The sequence below is a fragment of the Cricetulus griseus genome (genome assembly GCF_003668045.3).
Source record: "Cricetulus griseus strain 17A/GY chromosome 1 unlocalized genomic scaffold, alternate assembly CriGri-PICRH-1.0 chr1_1, whole genome shotgun sequence".
Taxonomy (NCBI): domain Eukaryota; kingdom Metazoa; phylum Chordata; class Mammalia; order Rodentia; family Cricetidae; genus Cricetulus; species Cricetulus griseus.
In genome coordinates, this window is record NW_023276807.1 from 142257818 (window position 1) to 142275146 (window position 17329).

Sequence of the window (17329 nt, forward strand, 5' to 3'; positions counted from 1 at the left end):
ACACACAAGTGCTTCTCAGTGAAATGAATTCCCTGGGGAGCTTCTGAGTCAGTGGGTTGAGAAGACCCATGTTTCTAACAGGCACTAGTTAGACAGTCACTGTCATCATATTTGCTTAGCATCTTTTTGTATTATCCTCTCACCTACATGATGAAGTGACATGTTTTTAAACGAGAAACATTCCTCTAGACCTGGGGAGATACAAAGATGAATACTACTTTATTTCTGTACCCAGTGGGCATACAGAACATACCTATCACCAGAGCCAAGGGGGTAAAATATATTATGATTAGAACATGAAAAACTCCTGCAATTGGGGCATGTGGTAGGCTGTCAACACATGATACTCAACTTAAAAATGCACACAAAGTTCTCTCTCACCCTCTGTCTCTGACACACACACACACACACACACACACACACACACACACACACACACACACACACACACGTACACCCATCTTAGACCTCGCAATCAGTTCTCTTTAGTGCTTACATTGTTTATTCAGATATTTTTGCATGGAAGCAGGAAGGGACAAAAACTCAAAGGGCAACAATGTTAGGTCCTGGAAATTTTCCAAACTTAAAATCATCCTTACAAACCTGTCTTCTGCATTTCCAAAGGAGGACTCACTTATGTCTGTTTCAACCAAATTGTCTCAATTCTTAGATTCTTAATTTTGACAGAATCTCTGCTCTTCGTATCATGCAAGGCCAAAGATCTAGTATTGTACTTTTCCTTAATATCTCATGAGCTTGAGAGGACTTTAAATGGCTTGACTGTAAGTTCCCTTCCCCTCAAACAAGGTACCATAGCTCAACAATTTCCCTCCTCTAACCAAGGGGTCAGGCATGGCAAATTTGTTCCCTTGCAGGAACTAAGAGTCATCCTTGGCCTCTGGATGACACAAAGCCTTCCCCATGCTCATGGCTATTCATTATATTCTCAAGCTCATCTCCTAGGAGACTATGTAGATCGTATGATGTTCTGCTCCCATAGATATGGATATTTGTATTTCATTGCCCCGTGGTTCTCAGCTCAGCAGACCTAAAATACATTTTTTTCCATGTCCATTGCACTTCAACAGGAATCTCTCCTTCACCAATGATATGGAGGGGGAGAAATTACAACAATATGAGATTTGACTTTGAACAGAGTTGGTTTCATAAGTTCAATAGCTGGCATGCAGGTATGGTACTGTACATGTATATGCTGTACAAAGCATGTCTCCCAGACAGTCCCGAGATTCCCTTCATTACTGTCTATCCTTCACTCATAGGCATTCAGTCACAGGTTTATGCTAACTCCAAGATGTCTTGCTATTTAAAACCCTTCTGAATGGACATCAGATTTCTCTTTCAGTAACCCATTTACTTCAACTAATGATGTTGGTTTCTAAGACAAAGTTGGAAGTATGTTAATTCCTCGTGTATACTACAATTTATCCCAAAGTTAATTTGAACTTAACAGCATAATCATGACTAAAACTGTCTACACTGTGAATAATACTCATAGTGATAGTACTTATAATAGAGATTCCAAATTGGAATGTCTACCAATATGCAGTGTTCTAAGAAAAATGTCCATCACAAGGATACACAAGTAAAATCAGGGTATGTCTACTGGATTAAAAACTATTCAATAATGGGAAAAAAGAACAGCTACATGAACAACTTTGATAAATCTCACAAAAATATGCCTTATGATAAGAAAACTACACACAAAAGAACACATATGTTTAACTACACTATATAAAGTACAATATATATATATTGGTGGCCAACTCCAGGGAAATGGAAGGAGATAATAAATAGGAAAAATAAGTCTTTTCTCCTGGGGTGCATTTAATATTCAGTATCTTGACCTGAAGCATGGGTATGTTCACTTTGTTCTTTATACACCGTTCTCTCTTTTACCTCTGAGAGCAGTAAAGAAAATCAGGACCTCTTCATTCTTGATACCTATTTATTACTACATGCTTACCAACAGACTGAGATTCTGCAGCATATAAAACAGGCAGGGGCCAATGCCTGTAGCATATGAAGACAAGAATCAATGACTGGAAATGATTATCCTGGGATATTCATTGCTTTTGGTGTGACAGAGAGAAAGGCAGGTCAGGCTCATCAAAGGGGTGAGCAACATAGACCCTCGGGCTTTAATTCAGTGATGTGTGCATTTGGATAAAAGGATTAACTTTCCCAAGAGTAGTTTGTGAATCTGTAAAATGGGGCCAACATAAGGCTGTGCCGAGGATTATGAGCATAAATGAGTATAAGGCAGGTGGCTCATACCAGAAATCTGGTAAGTTGTGGGCATCTTGTTATTCTCACCATCATAAACCACCCTTAACTCAATTGTCTCTAGGCTTTATCTTACTTGGACTCCTCACCTGGAAATCGTCAGAGAAGTAGTTTTCCTTCAATGAATGGAGAGACTTTCAAAATTCTTCCCAAACACAGTATATAAAATAAAACAAACAAAAAATCTGTGTGTGTGTGTGTGTGTGTGTGTGTGTGTGTGTGTGTGTGTGTGGTGAGTGCACATTATCCACATTAACCAAGCAAAAACAGCTCTCATGAAACAGAAGATCACATGACCAGCTCTTTTCAATCGACTGATGACTATTCCCCACAAGTCCAAACTCAGCCTCAAGGTCATGAATCACCCAATGACAACTCTAGACCAAAGGAGATGCTTTTGCATCAGGACCATTTTATTTATTTATTTAACATCAAACATCACTCTGTCTCACTCAAAGGGTGGTTAGCATATGCAACACTATCCATGTAACTAGGTCTCCTATGAGCCACGGCAAAGATCTTCAGTGACTTCATGCATTATGGAAGCTTATGGAAGTGTGTGTTGCCTCGGGCGGGTGCCTTTGCCATGCTCCTTGGGGCCTTTCTTGTTACTTTTGTATTCTTCCTCAGATGTTTGGGTTCTCTGAGTTGTCATCCCACAGAGATGATTTCAATCTTGGATCCGAGAGTGAATCAAAAAGAAGAAGGCAGAAAGTGAACATTTATTTTTCCCTTCAGGATTAATTTGTCTGACATGAAACTCACAAAATGAATGTCGGGAAAATAGACAGAACTTCACCAAACAAAACGGAGTGCTGTCTGTAATATATATGTGAAAACTTGGAGCCAAAGGGTTAATTACACAAAACATATTATATTTACCAAAGTTTATTATTTATACATTAAATTTTAAAAGTTTTAAATGAATAAACAGGATCAACTTAGTTCTGGTTTAGTATAAATTTTGGCTGAGTTTGACACATCCTCATTGATAAACTTATCAACCTAAAATAGAAGACATCAGCTTTCCTTGTTTACTGTGTACACAGTTCTAACCATCTAGATGTCTGATTCCTGTGTTAGAGAATATTAAAAGCAAGAAGGAAGCTAAACTTAGACACATTGACAATTGTAAGCAACGGAGGCTGACAACCTGACAGCGAGTGGAATAATGAGAGACATCTAAAGTATGGAGGCTCAAAAGCAGATGTTTGGAGTTGGTTAATATGGGAGCAAACCAACAGTTACTGGGCCCTAACAAGTATCAAGGAATTTTTCAAATAGCACAAGTGCCCACCCTAGAGCTAGAGCTGCCGATGGTTGTGAGCTACACGATGTAAGTGCTGGGAGTTGAACTCTTTGCAAGAGCAGTAAGCACTCTTAACCCGGGCCATGTCTGTAGCCACCAAAATGTAACTTTTTTAAAAGAAAGATTTATTTAATATTATTTTATGTGTTCAGGCATTTTGCCTTAATGTGTGCCTGTGTGCCTTGTGTTCAGGGCCCACAAAGCTAAGAAGAGGGTATCTGATCCCCTAGAACTGGAGTGACAGATGGTTGTGAGCCACCCTGTTGGTGCTGGGAACCAAATTCAGGCTCCACAAAAGAGAAGCCAGTGTCCTTAACTGCTGAGCCACTCACCAGCCCCAATTACTGTATTCCTAAATTAATCTCTAAATTGACTGTGACTGGTGTTATATGGAAACCATGGCCAAGAAGCTTAAAGTAAATCTCAACACATATTATCTATGTTAAAGTCTTTGAGATGTTTATTTTATATGAAACAGTTGGATTATGAATTTCCTAAATGTATTTGATTGGTGAATCTTCTTTGATGTAGACATTATTTACATGTTTCAGAATTTGTCTCCTTCCTACATACACATGTGTGAACAAATAACATATCTGCACACGGGTATGTTATTTGGTCAGATAAACAGATTTCCAGCTGTTTATCTGACCATGACTCAGTTTCCAGTGGGGGCATCTGGTTACTCCCGAGGATATAACTGAAGAGCATCTAAGAAGGGGACTACTGTGGAAAGTGGAGCTAGCGGTAAGAGAATCAATAAGAATTCAGATAACAAAAAAACGCTATATTACCGTCCCTCAACCTGAAGACCCAAGAAGAAAGTATGGTGTTCTCAGAGCTTTGGAGAAGCTGGGCAAGTTGAAGAGGAGCCAGACCCAACAGCTGTGGCTGGACGTTTGTCTCCTCTACTGTCTGATGACATTTTAAGGAGAAATACACCTATTTGTAGTGTCTGTTTTGTAGGCTTTGCAGACCAAAAGGTGAAATCAAGCATGTGATGCATTTGCTTATATAACCACTTAAAACATAACTATTTAACAAGAAGAGGTGGGCTAGATGCTCCCCACAGGTTATGGGTTGCTTAACCTTGCTTCTAAGGGATGTTAACATACCATTCATTGAAAAAATTGAGAGGATAATAACTGAAACAATTCCTTGTGTCACACAGTTCAGATGAAGAACCTGGTTGAAAAAGCTTTGAGGAAGATGGATTCTGGACCATTTTGGAGAATGAATTTTATAACATTAAAGGACCTTAGTAACTCTGTAGTTTTCCCATGTATCTGTGCTAACAAATCATGCTGTCAGTCTTACCAAGTCCAAGTTATCTAACCAGTGAACAAGCAGCCCTATGGGACTAAATAACCAATAATCTTGAAGGAAAATAACAGAGTCCAGATTCTACAATCCAGCAGTCCCAGTATCCAGACTAAAATAGAACATTGTATGGTATACAAAGAAACAGGAAAATCTGATCCATAGTCAAGAAAAAAATTACTTAATAGAAATTAATATAAAGAGCCAGACACAGTGCCTCACATCTATGATCCAAGCACTAGGAAAGGTGAGGCAGGAGGATGGCTAAGAGTGCCAGGCCAATATTAGTCTTGTTGCAGGCAACCTGAGCCACCCAATGAAAACCTGTATCAAATAAACAAACAACAAAACAAAACAAAAACAAAAGGAAAGAGATGTACTGGGAGGTGGCTCACTGGGTAAGGGCTGTGCATGACTGAGGATCTGGGAGTTTGGCTCTCCAGTGCCAAGGCATGATGGTGCAGATCTGTGACCCCAGTCCTAAGGGCCAGAGACAGGCAGATTCCAGAAGCCCACAGGCTAGCCAATCTAGTCTATCAGTGAGCTCCAGATTCAATGAGAGACCCTGTCTTAAAACATAAGGTACAATTAAGGAAGACAATCAGTGTTGGCCTCTGGCCTTCACAACAACACATTACAACAGATATACTCACCACACACACACACACACACACACACACACACACACACACACACACACACTCTCACACACACACAACCTAAAAAGGGAAACTTAGACTGAGCTGTGCTGCTCAGACAGGGATGGAAATGTCCTTTCATAGTCTTCCAATGGTCATAGATATGTATGTACCATATGATATAGTCCTAAAAGGTGAACATACAAAGGATCCCAATGGCATCCCTGTGAACTTCATATTTTACATCTTCACAGCACTTGTCACATTTTAATTTCCTTGTTCGGGGGTGGGGGTGGTTTAGTGTTTAAGAGCACACCTTGCTCTTACAGAGGACCAGGTTTAATTCCTGGCATCCATATGGTGGCTAACAACTGTCTGTACCTCCAGTTCTTGGGGATCTGATGGCCTCTTTAAGCTTCTGAAGGCACCAGGCAGAGAACTTATATCCATGCAGGTAAAACACTCGTATGTATAAAATAAAGTATTTTTTAATTACTTGTTTAAAAAGTCATCTTCCAGTGACATTGTAAGTACATTCTGAGGAGACTTCTATTCATTCTCTTTATTCTAAAATGTAAACCCAGCACATTATGGAAAGTATTTATTTGGTGAACTGAGATACTAAATTTTCTTGTAACAGGTAATCATGACAGTTTTCCCAAGAGAGAGAGAAAAAAAAAACTAGCTGAATTCTTCAGTGAGAGCCATTTAATAAATATTAATGCTTAGTGCACTTCATGCCTCTACTTAACTAAAGATACAGTGAGACAGACACTTTAGTCTCTATCTTCAAAGAGATTTAATTTTAATGTTGAATATAGGAAAAATAGCAAGCATAATGTAACTTGATAGAACACCATTGTAGAGGCATACGCATACCTGATTACAGGGGACTTCCCAGGGGTGGGTGTTGTCCCCTTGTCCTCATTCAGGAAGATAAGACATGAAATGAATCTTGGTTAACAAATGGTAAGTCAATGACACAAATATGGTGGGAAAGGATATACCTTGACATAGATGTGTTTATAAGTCTCAGACATTGCCTATTAAATATATTTATAATATACTTGAAAAGCAAACATGAATGGGGAAAGGGAGTTAGGGGACTAGACTACCGGAGCTCACTATGGCAGGAACAGTTATTTGTAAACATTAGAAGTTGGAAAGTAAACTGGATGAACACTCATGTCCAATGGCGAGGTTATGAGGAAGCAGAAATAACTGTAAGCTTCTGGTTGGATTATTGTTCACTGACGGTATTTGGCAGCTTTTTGTTACTGTAACAGGTACCCGAGATATTCAGCTTGTGAGAAGCAAAGGTTTATTTTGACACAAGTCATGTTTGGGCTAATCCATTGCCTGAGCTTCCCATGGGAAGCAACACATTTCAGAAGAGGGTATGCTGGGAGGAAAACTGCTGGCCCTGTGGCAGGAAGCCACTGATAACCTGGAATCCACCCCTACCCCCCACCCCCATCCCCACCCCCCACCCCCCACCCCCGCTTCTAAGGAGTCCCGCCCACCCCACCCCCTAGCCTCCAACACACAAACCTATGGAGGTATTTCAGACCTAAACTCTTGCACTCTCCTGATCTTAAAATTAGCACTTCATTGTCCTTAATGGTTTTCTCTTATGCACTGTTCCATTTTAGTCTATGGCAGTGTCATGTCCTAAAAAGCAGCCAGAGCTCGCATTCATACTTCTGTCTCTAAAACATTTGCTTTTGTTCATCTGCACCTAAACCTTGAGCATGGTGTTTATCGTCAGATTCTTTGTTAACATCAACTTCTTTCTTTCCTTCTGCTTCTTATTAACCCATTCTCCACAAGGGAGCCACGATCACTGATACTAAAAGGATCTAAGAGGATGGGTTTGGTTTTTAAATGTTTATTGCTATTCTCTCTCTCTCTCTCTCTCTCTCTCTCTCTCTCTCTCTCTTTGTGTGTGTGTGTGTGTGTGTGTGTGTGTGCGCGCGCGCGTGCGCGCACACGCAAGCGCACGCGCGCACACTCACGTGTGAATGTACACTCTTTGTGTGGCAGTCAGAGGATAACTTTCAGGAGTTGTTTCTCCCCTTCCACTGTGAATTCTGAGAATAGCACTCAGGCCATAAGGCTTGTATTACAAGTGCTTTTACCCATGGAGGCATCTTGAAGCCTCCAAGGTATTTTTTTGGTTTGTTTTTTAATGCTCTAGAATGAGTATGGCAAAATGAAAACTAGTATGAGGTGACAAGTGTATACCCTTACTCAAGTTGTAAGATAGTTCTGAAAGAGCAGAGGGAGCAGGACACTTTATTTAGGGTCCTGTGTGGCATGCTAAGACATCTCAATTCTGTTGCCTGGTCTCATCTCTGGCCCTCCCCTCTCTAATCCATTCTTCACGTCTTATAAACACAGCATGATTTTGTTCTGTGTTGAAGACCCATCCAACTTCTGTGCATACTGACTTCCCTGTCTAGACCTTAGAGCCTTGCTATTTGTAAAGTAGACATCCAAGGCTGTCTAGGGTCTGAGGCTAGACCCCTTTCATGCGTGGTCCTTCAGCATTATGTCCTAATCGATGCTAGTACTAAAAGCAATACTTTTGAAACTTATTTATTTATCTATTTATTTATTACTTTTAAATTAGTCCCAGCTTTCAATTTTGGTTCCAACTACCTGGTCATGTGATTTAGGGAAAATTTTTAACTTCTCAAGGCCACAGTTTCCTTATCAATACTACAGAGTAATAATGCTATCCATTGAATAGAGTTGATACTGATCTCATTCAAAGACTGGCACGATGACAGAAGTAGCTCATTTTATTTGGGTTATTATTAATATTACACCAGGTAATATTAAACCCACAAAGAACTTTTACAGACATGCAAGGGCCCACCAGGCACCTTTTCCCTGAAAGCTGAATAACCAGATGCTATGTCTGCACAGAGTATGCTTCTAATATTTGTTCAAAACTCAATTCAAGGGAAGTTGAGTACCACATAGGCTACAAGAGATGCTGGGTCCTCCTTCCTGTATGCAACTACTTATCAAAGACAATAGACCCTGCTCAGAACCACCCTCCCTAGAGAGCTGCTGCTGACCCCTCCAGCCTTACTTGAACTTCCCTCTGCTGGTAATTAATCTCTCTGTCATTAACTTCATCATCCTTAGATGCAAGGCTTTCAAAGTTCCTTGGCAGGGCACAGATTCTGAGGAATTTACCATCAGCTACAAGCCAAGTTATTGCTAGTATTCCGTCCATGGGACCAGGAAGCCACTCCCTTCATTATCTTTCACAGGGCAGATAGCCAACTGTGTTCTTTCTTTTAAAACTATATTTGGAATACAAAAGGACAAATTGTCCAGCTTGGGAGAAATACATAAGGCCCACAAGTATGTGTAATAATGTGTTTGGTGTCGTGGGACATTTCCCCTTGTGCATATGTAGCTTAACTTGTGAAATGTCAATGTGGTACTGAGCCAGGAATAATGACAGCACGACAGCCTGCCCTCAATAGGGTCAGGAGTCTAAAACCCCACCCATGGAATGTTTCTGAGCATCCTCTATAAGATGCCTCCTAAGCTATTTAAGGACTCAAGGCTTCACCATGCCAAATCTTCTAACACACTCTCCCAGGTTCTATGTGTATTCGTTTTCTGGGGATGCTGTGACACAATGTCACAAATGTGGGAGACCTGAAAACAGTAGAACTTCATTAACATGCAGTTCTGGAGGTTAGATGTCTGAAGTTAAGGTGTCAGTATGTTGATTCCTTCTAGGGACTCAGAGTCAGGGTCACCTTCCTGTCTCTCTCCTCCTTTCTGGTCGATCTTACCAGTTCTTGGGATTTCTCAATTTTAGTCTAATATTGGTCTCCATCATCTCAGGACAATTTCTGCATGTGACTGGCCAACTACCTTTCTTCTTATAAGGATGTTGAATAGGCCCACCCTGTCCACTATGTCTTTTTAATGTGATGTAATCAGCAGGGACCATTTCCAAATCAAATCACATTCATAAATACCAAGTGTTAAGAGTTGATCACCGATTCAGAACAGACAAATTCACCCCATCTTTGTGGCATACACCAAGAGGTCTTTTTTTTCTTTCTTTCTTTCTTTGTTTTTTCGAGACAGGGTTTCTCTGTGTAGCTTTGAAGCCTATCCTGGCACTTGCTCTGGAGACCATGCTGGCCTTGAACTCACAGAGATCAGCCTGCCTCTGCCTCCTGAGTGCTGGGATTAAAGGCGTGTGCCACCAATGCCCAGCAACCAAGAGGTCTTTCAAGATCACTCTGGTGATAACCTTAGAAGTTGTGCAGGATAATTTTATGTCAACTTGACACAAACTAAAGCCATCTGAGAGAACTTCAATTTAGAAAATGCCTTTATAAGATTGGGCTGTAAGGTATTTCTTAATTAGTGTTTGATGTGGGAAGTCCCAGCCCATTGTGGGTGGTGGCATCCCTGGGCTGGTCTATAAGAAATCAGGCTGAGCAAAGCCAGGGTGGGCAAGCCCTAAGCAGTATCCTTTACAGCTTCTGCATCGGCTCCTGACTCCAGGTTCTGCCCTGTTTGAGTTCTTGTCCTGACTTCTTTCAATGATGAACAGCCATATGGAAGTGTAAACCAGATAAACCCTTTCCTCTCTAAGTTGCTATAGTCATAGCAACAGAAACCATGACCAAGCGAAAAGTCAAAATCAAGATGGGCTATCTGAGACTTTAGATCCAACACAAAGTTTTATACACTTTTGGTTCATCAGTGAATAGTACACTATCTGGATCTTGTTAATTAGAGAACATATGATATTAATCTTTGAAAGATGTTGAAAGATTCTCAGGTTATGGGAAGAGAGGCATAAGGTAAGATTTGTGCTTTAAAAAAATCAAATGTGCAGACATAACCTAGGGTCTGAGAACTCAGATGTCCTTTGCCTTTTGAAGATGGTGTTTGGTATGCTGGAGTGCTGAATCTCCAAGGGGTCAAACATCAGATGAACCCAAACTGAGGTACATCCTACTTCTAGAATACCAGACCAGTACTCTTCACAACTATGAGGCCATCAAACACTGGGAAGCTCTGATGAAACTGTTGGAGACTAGCTGAGGCTTAGACAACACAGCTACAGGTAATGGAATATTTTGATTAGGACTCTGGAACAAAGAAATAGCATGGGGGGGGGGAGAACACTGGAATCTGACAATGGGACTTGGCTAGGAGCATTTCTGGCTCTGTGATACCTTTTCATTCTTTAAAACTATTGAAAACTTTTAAATTTCATTTTGTAATATGGAAATTTTTTCCTATATAAGCAAATCCTATTTTGATGCCTTACTAAATGCTGCAGTCATAAATCAGACTGGTTACTGACATCTGAGTATCTTATCTAAAACACAAAGCCCTTGTTCTGTCAGCATCTGCTTAATAGAATCATATGACTATAATATAAAATAGAGAGCTGTAAATTCTGAAGCAGGCACCTGTGAGAACCAAAGTTATGTTTTAAGTTTTAATTACCATGCCTAAGAGAGCTATAAAACAAAAATGTCTCTAACCTGTGGGACACCTGCCCAAGGACAGATAGTTCCTGAAATGCCGAAGACTGTCGTTCATGGGAGATAACAAGTTCTTGCTTCCCTAAACAAGCTTGTTTGACTCAACTGCAGATGAGTTGATCAGGGTATATGCTTGCCCCTGACTGGGTGTGATGGGAAATATGGTGGCCTTATTGTTTTGCCTTTTTAAACGTCTGCAAAAAGTGACTCTTTTCCATTTTCTGGGAACCCAGGAATAGATCTAGCCAGAGTTCGCCATCCTGGTCAGTATTTAATTAAACTTTGCTCCAAATTTGGCTCAAAAGTTGCAGTAATAGTCTTATTCTCAACTGGTTGGATTGCACACCCTGTAAGGTGGCTTCAGACACTCCTGATTCTGGGTGTTCAAGCTCCTTAGTAATCTCCCCTTCAATGTGAAGAGACCTAGTGATTCTTTTCTGTCACATAGATCCTGTGTCATAGAATAAAGGTGTGAGTACCACTTCTAATGTTGGATTCCAAAGAGACTATATTTTCCCACCTGCACTCTGTCCACTCTCCTGTACTCATGTGAAGAACACTAGCAATCACGCGGTGAGCTGCTTCATGGAGAGGCAATACACAGGGAGACTTCAGCTAGCTTGGGAACTGTGGCCTCCACCAGCACTTTAAGTGAATTTGGGAGGCAATTTTTAGCATAGATAAGCTCAGACTGCCAACTGGCCAGCTAGCAAGACTTTGGCCTCTTGAGAGCCACACCCAGAGGCCTAACCTGCAGAAATTGTTTAATAGCAAACGTTTGTGGTTTGGAACTGCTACATTCTGGTGTTGTTTATTATCCAGCAATAGATGGCTTATGCATATGCTTACTTTGCAAAACTATTGTAAAGAATGAAAGGGGAAATGCACTTAATTAGATTTTGTATGCTAATGAACACAAACACCAGAGTCAGCAATCCCAAAGCCTCCCTCATAGAGGGCAGTCTACCTGTGAGAGTCCCTTCCCATTTCCCTCCAAGATGAGAACAAACTCTGCTCCTCTGTGCATATGTTTTGAAAACTGTAATGTACTATGCAATTAGAATACCTGTAGTAATGGAAGGTATTACTGTAATAGCAAAGAAAACATTATTATTTTCAAAGCTGTTTTCAGTTTAGACTGGTTGGCCCAGAAGGAAGGCAAGAATTCTTCTTAGAAAAAAAGCAGCTCTTTTGTTTAGGGAGGAAAAAACATAATAGGTGGGAATGATTATAATGGAGCAAATAATTCAATGAGATCTGAAATTCAAAACAGGAGGTGACCTTGATAATGTGAGACCCTGGGGGAAGCTTTGGCAAACTTGGAGAAGTGGTGGCTTTTCCACAGCACAGGAGATGGGGTCTCATGCTACTTTAATGTCTAGGTGAAAAGAAAGCCCATCCCTAAAAAGGAGGGGTCTCAGGCTGCCTGGGCAGAATTACTTAGATTACACATATATACAAGACTTCAATTTGGCCCCAGAGTAAAACCTGGAATTGAATCGGGATTGAATATAAAATTATGAACAAGTCAATTTATATCAACAGTCAAGAAATATGCTTTTTCCCAAGGCATGCAGGACAGTTTGGTTCCTAAGAAATGTGCTCTCAGTATGTTTTATTTATATTAATTTTTATTAGTCTTATTAATTTATTATTAATTAAAGTTAATAATTAAATACCTCCGTTCATTAATAATTAAAATCTCTTCTTATCAGTAAATGATGATAAAGTTAATTTTTTAAAAAGAATATTTTTATTACGTTTATTTCTCTGTGTGGAGGGGGTTGAACATGAAACAGCATATGTATAGAAGTCAGGGCACAACTTGTTGGGTTTGTTCTCTTCTTCCACCATGTAGATCCTGGGGTTCAAATTCAGATCATCGGACTTGGGAGTGGGCCCCTTAACCCACTGAACAATCCTATTAGCCCCAATCCCTTTCCTATCAATCTCTTATTAATATGAAATATAGACAGCTTTGTTATTTATTATGGAATCAAGTGAGCAAGTTAAAAGTTACCAGAACTTATATTAATTTAGTATTTGTGGTTCCTTTTTTTCTTTTGAGATTCATTTGTTTTATTTTATGTGTATGAGTGCTTTGTCTGAATGTATGTAAGAGTACCACATGTGTGCCCTGCGAAAGGATCAGAAGAGGACACTGCATCCTATGGAATTGGAGTTACAGATGGTTGTGATTCACCATACAGGTGTTTGGAACTGAATCCCCAGTCCTCTACAAGAGTAACAGTGCTCTGAACTGCTGAGACCTCTCTCCAGCCACCTCCTTCTTGTTTGGTATATTTAAAAAAAAATCCAAATTAAGAATCCAGAATTGCTGGGAGAATAAGATTTATTTATGCTCCCAACTTGTCCCTTCCTATCTGTTACTCTCCTTGGAATCTGTCTGTCCTAGCCCCAGGGTCTAAACTGCTCAATGTTAAGGGCTTGCCCGATCAATCTCTTGGCAGTCTCCTACCCCACCTCCCACAAGTCCTGGGCTTCCTGCATCTGAGTCCAGCGAAACCAGACTTTTCTGCATGTACATCACTAGGTTCTTAACCCTGAATACACACTCAAAAGTCACCTTCACAGGAAGGCGTAAAGAGTCCTCCACATCCAGCAGGCCTCTGTCCCAGGTTACCTGCTTCAATGCCGTGGAGTGGTTAGGATGGGTGGGACCACAATTTACTCACCATATGACCTTAGGTAAGTTACTGAACTCCTCCTGTTTATCAGCTTTCTGTTGCTATAACAAAATACCCGAGATAATTAACTGAGAAGATACTTACTTTTGGCCCACAGCTTGAAGTTTCCATTCCACGATGGATTGCCCCATTTCTTTGGGCCTGTGGCAGACCAGCATATCACAGTGGGAGCAGGTGGCACAGTGGGAAAACAAAGACAGGAAGCCTGTGTCCCATGGCACCCAAGGAGGGCAGATTTCCAGTGACATAAGGACCTCCCCACAGACCCTGCCTCCTAAAGAGTTTACCATCTCCCGATAGTGACATGCAGAATTCAAGAAACATTCAACATCCAGTGTCTAACACTCATCTCTTCCTCACATTCCAAACTTGGGCACACAGGCTAAGAGTAGTGCCTATGCCACAGGTTACTGTGAGATGATGCCAGTTAGTAGTAGAAAGTCTTTAGAACAGGGTTTGCCACACACTGAATGCTCAAAAAACAGCAACCATTTTTAATCACAATTCTTTATCAACTTATCTCATTTCCTTGATTGTGAGTTCCCTGAAGTTAAAGACAGTGCAGAGTCTAGCACATCACCATGAGGTAGAATCTGAACACACATGTCATGCTAATGAAAACTGACTTTAAGTAAAATGTGTGTCTATCGTCTCTGAAATAGAAGCATCCGTGGATATTGGTACCTTAGTGGACTGCTAGTTAACACCCAGATGTTAAAAGCAGGAGCTAAATTTGTTTCTTGGTATTTCACGAGTATTACTGATAATGGTGTACTAATGCCATTGCTATAGTCCACTGGGAAACAGACAAAGTGTTCTCTCTCTCTCTCTCTCTCTCTCTCTCTCTCTCTCTCTCTCTCTCTCTCTCTCTCTGTGTGTGTGTGTGTGTGTGTGTGTGTGTGTGTGTGTTTATGGAAACAAAACACAAAATGTAATTTGCATCTGCATCAAAAAGACTGTGTTTTCATTTCTTTTAAAGACTTTCATTGGAAGAAGAATATGGAGTTTAGGGAGGATAATAAATATACCTGAAACTCAGGTAATACAAAGAAATGAAGAATATTGTAATAAAAACAGCCCCATTAGGAGGCCCACTCCCAGTTTAGTAATCACAGTACCGAAGACAAAATGGACCCTTCCTGCAGCGCCTCCCTGGGGCTCTGAGTGTGAACTTTAGCCCAGGACTTTAACACTAACGCATGGCATGTTTATTGTCCCAGAAAAGGGCTTGATCCATAGTAGCATAGGATGCTCAGTTCCACTCTTCTTTTCCAGTTCTTTGTTCCTCTCTCCTAAAGTAACACTGTAGGTTTGCCTTTGCCCTTTCTCTCCAGCTTTCCTTCCCTTATTTTCTTCCCTCATCTCCTACCTTCCATCATCTTCCTACTTGTTTATATTTACTTACATATTTGCTAACTGGCTACCTTTGAGAAAATTCACAGAGCATCACTAAACTCAGTAATAGAGCCACAGCAATGACTAGTGATGACAGGCATGCCACCACATCCTCAATACAACATGCCAACCCCCCTCCCTGGCATTGGTGACTTCCTCTCTCCACAACACTTGTCCTCCCCGCCCTCCCATACCACCTGTGTTTCTTTCTTCACTGGCTCCTCCCTCTCTGATGCCAGCCGACTCATAACTCATATCTCTTAAGAGTTTCAATTGTCTCTTTTACATCCTCAAGCTACCACAGTATTTTGTTTTCTTCTTTGAGTCACATTTCTTGAATATATTAACACTTTTTGTGTTCCTTAACCTGTTCGTTTTTGTGTCTCCTTCATAGCTTCTTTTAACATCATTGATCTACCAAAGCAATCATCTGGAGCAGTTTTCTTGAATCTTGGGAGGAGTCTGATGGGAGTTATGCATCACCTCACCAGGAAAGAAAATGTCTTGAAGCCAACACTTCCTTTACTTTTTTGTTCCCAAGGCCATTTTCATCTCATGTCAGAGCTTCACAGCAGTGCTCCTGTGGCCTCCTCCCTCTCATCATCCCCAATCATACCACAAGAGCAATCCATATGACCCCTGCTGGGCCTCAGTTCCCATCACCTGTTGTTCTAAACCCAACTTCCTCTTCCATGTCTAATGTTCCAAGATCACCATCATTAGCAAAAAACAATGTGGAGCAAAATGGTAAAACTGATGACTTCTTTCACCATCATGTACATGTCCAAGAATCTTTTACAGATACAGAAATATAATCTCTAGAGAAAAAACAGACCTATCCCAAAACCAGAATAAGAAGGCAGGTAAGACATTGGTGTGTTTACTGAAAACTGTAAGATGATGAAAATACATATCTGCCTGGAAGATGATGAAAATACATATCTGATTCTTGAAATATTTGAACCACAGAGGCTGTGGTTCACCACAGTCATTGCCAGCTGCCATCTGTGTTATTCACCAAGGAAGAACTTTGCTGGTCATACACAACCCCATGCGCCAAACCCTCTCCAGATAGAGATGATAAGAGGAATCTGGTTGGGGGCTATTGGCTCCTCAGCTCTGGTCCTGCCTGGCAAAGGGAATCCTGAGTAGGAAGGTGTGTGAAGTCCAAGAGCTACCAAAGAAAACTGGGGTTTCAAGTAAGTGTGAAATCTAAGCATGTGCTGTTCATGCGTATCAGAAAATTGTATGAGAGGGCAGTGAGATGACTCACGGGGTAAAGGTGATTGCCGCCAAGTCCAACGGCCTGAGTTCAGTCCCTATCACCCTCACTGTGGAAGGATAACTGACCCCTGCACTAACTCCTGAAAGTTGTTCTCTGATTGCTATACATATACTATGATGGACATCCCACTCCATACACAAACAAAATAAATAAATAAATTTTAAGATGAACAATTTAGGTAGGCAGGCAGTCATATTGCCTCCCTTCTGCCTACAACCTTCAGGACCTGTCTAGGGATCTAAGACCTTCACATGGCCTTCAGCCACACCAGACATTTGTGCCTTCCTTTATGAATTCATAATATCTATTATGTTACCCAGAGGTTTTCAGAGCCTTTCTGTTTATAGCATCTTCAACTTTTTCCATTTGCTTTGGGCCAAAAGAGGACCCTGTTATTAAGTATTAATGTCTCCTAACTGGGGTTACATCCCAGTAAATCCATTGTAAGATGAAATGTTCATGACTAGAAAAGGCATTTAATATATCTAACCTATTAAACATCCTGGCTCAGCAACACAATCTTCTGTAGAGTTTTAGATGCTGGCTCTCATGATTGCATGCCTAACTGTGACAGCAGATCCAGCATCATAGGACCATTGTATTGTGTCATACCCACTGTTGAGATGACCCAAATCTGAAGCAGGCTCCCTAGTCAGTGCAGATAATTTCATACTATGGCAAAAGGAAAACAATCATTAAAGGTAAAGGTTTTAAGTTGGGAACAACTTACAGATCTGCCCAAACAGAGTAATAAAGAATCCTATCCTGACAATACTACAGTTGCTCAGAAATCATAGAAATGGAAAGAAAGTTGCTATTTTACAGAT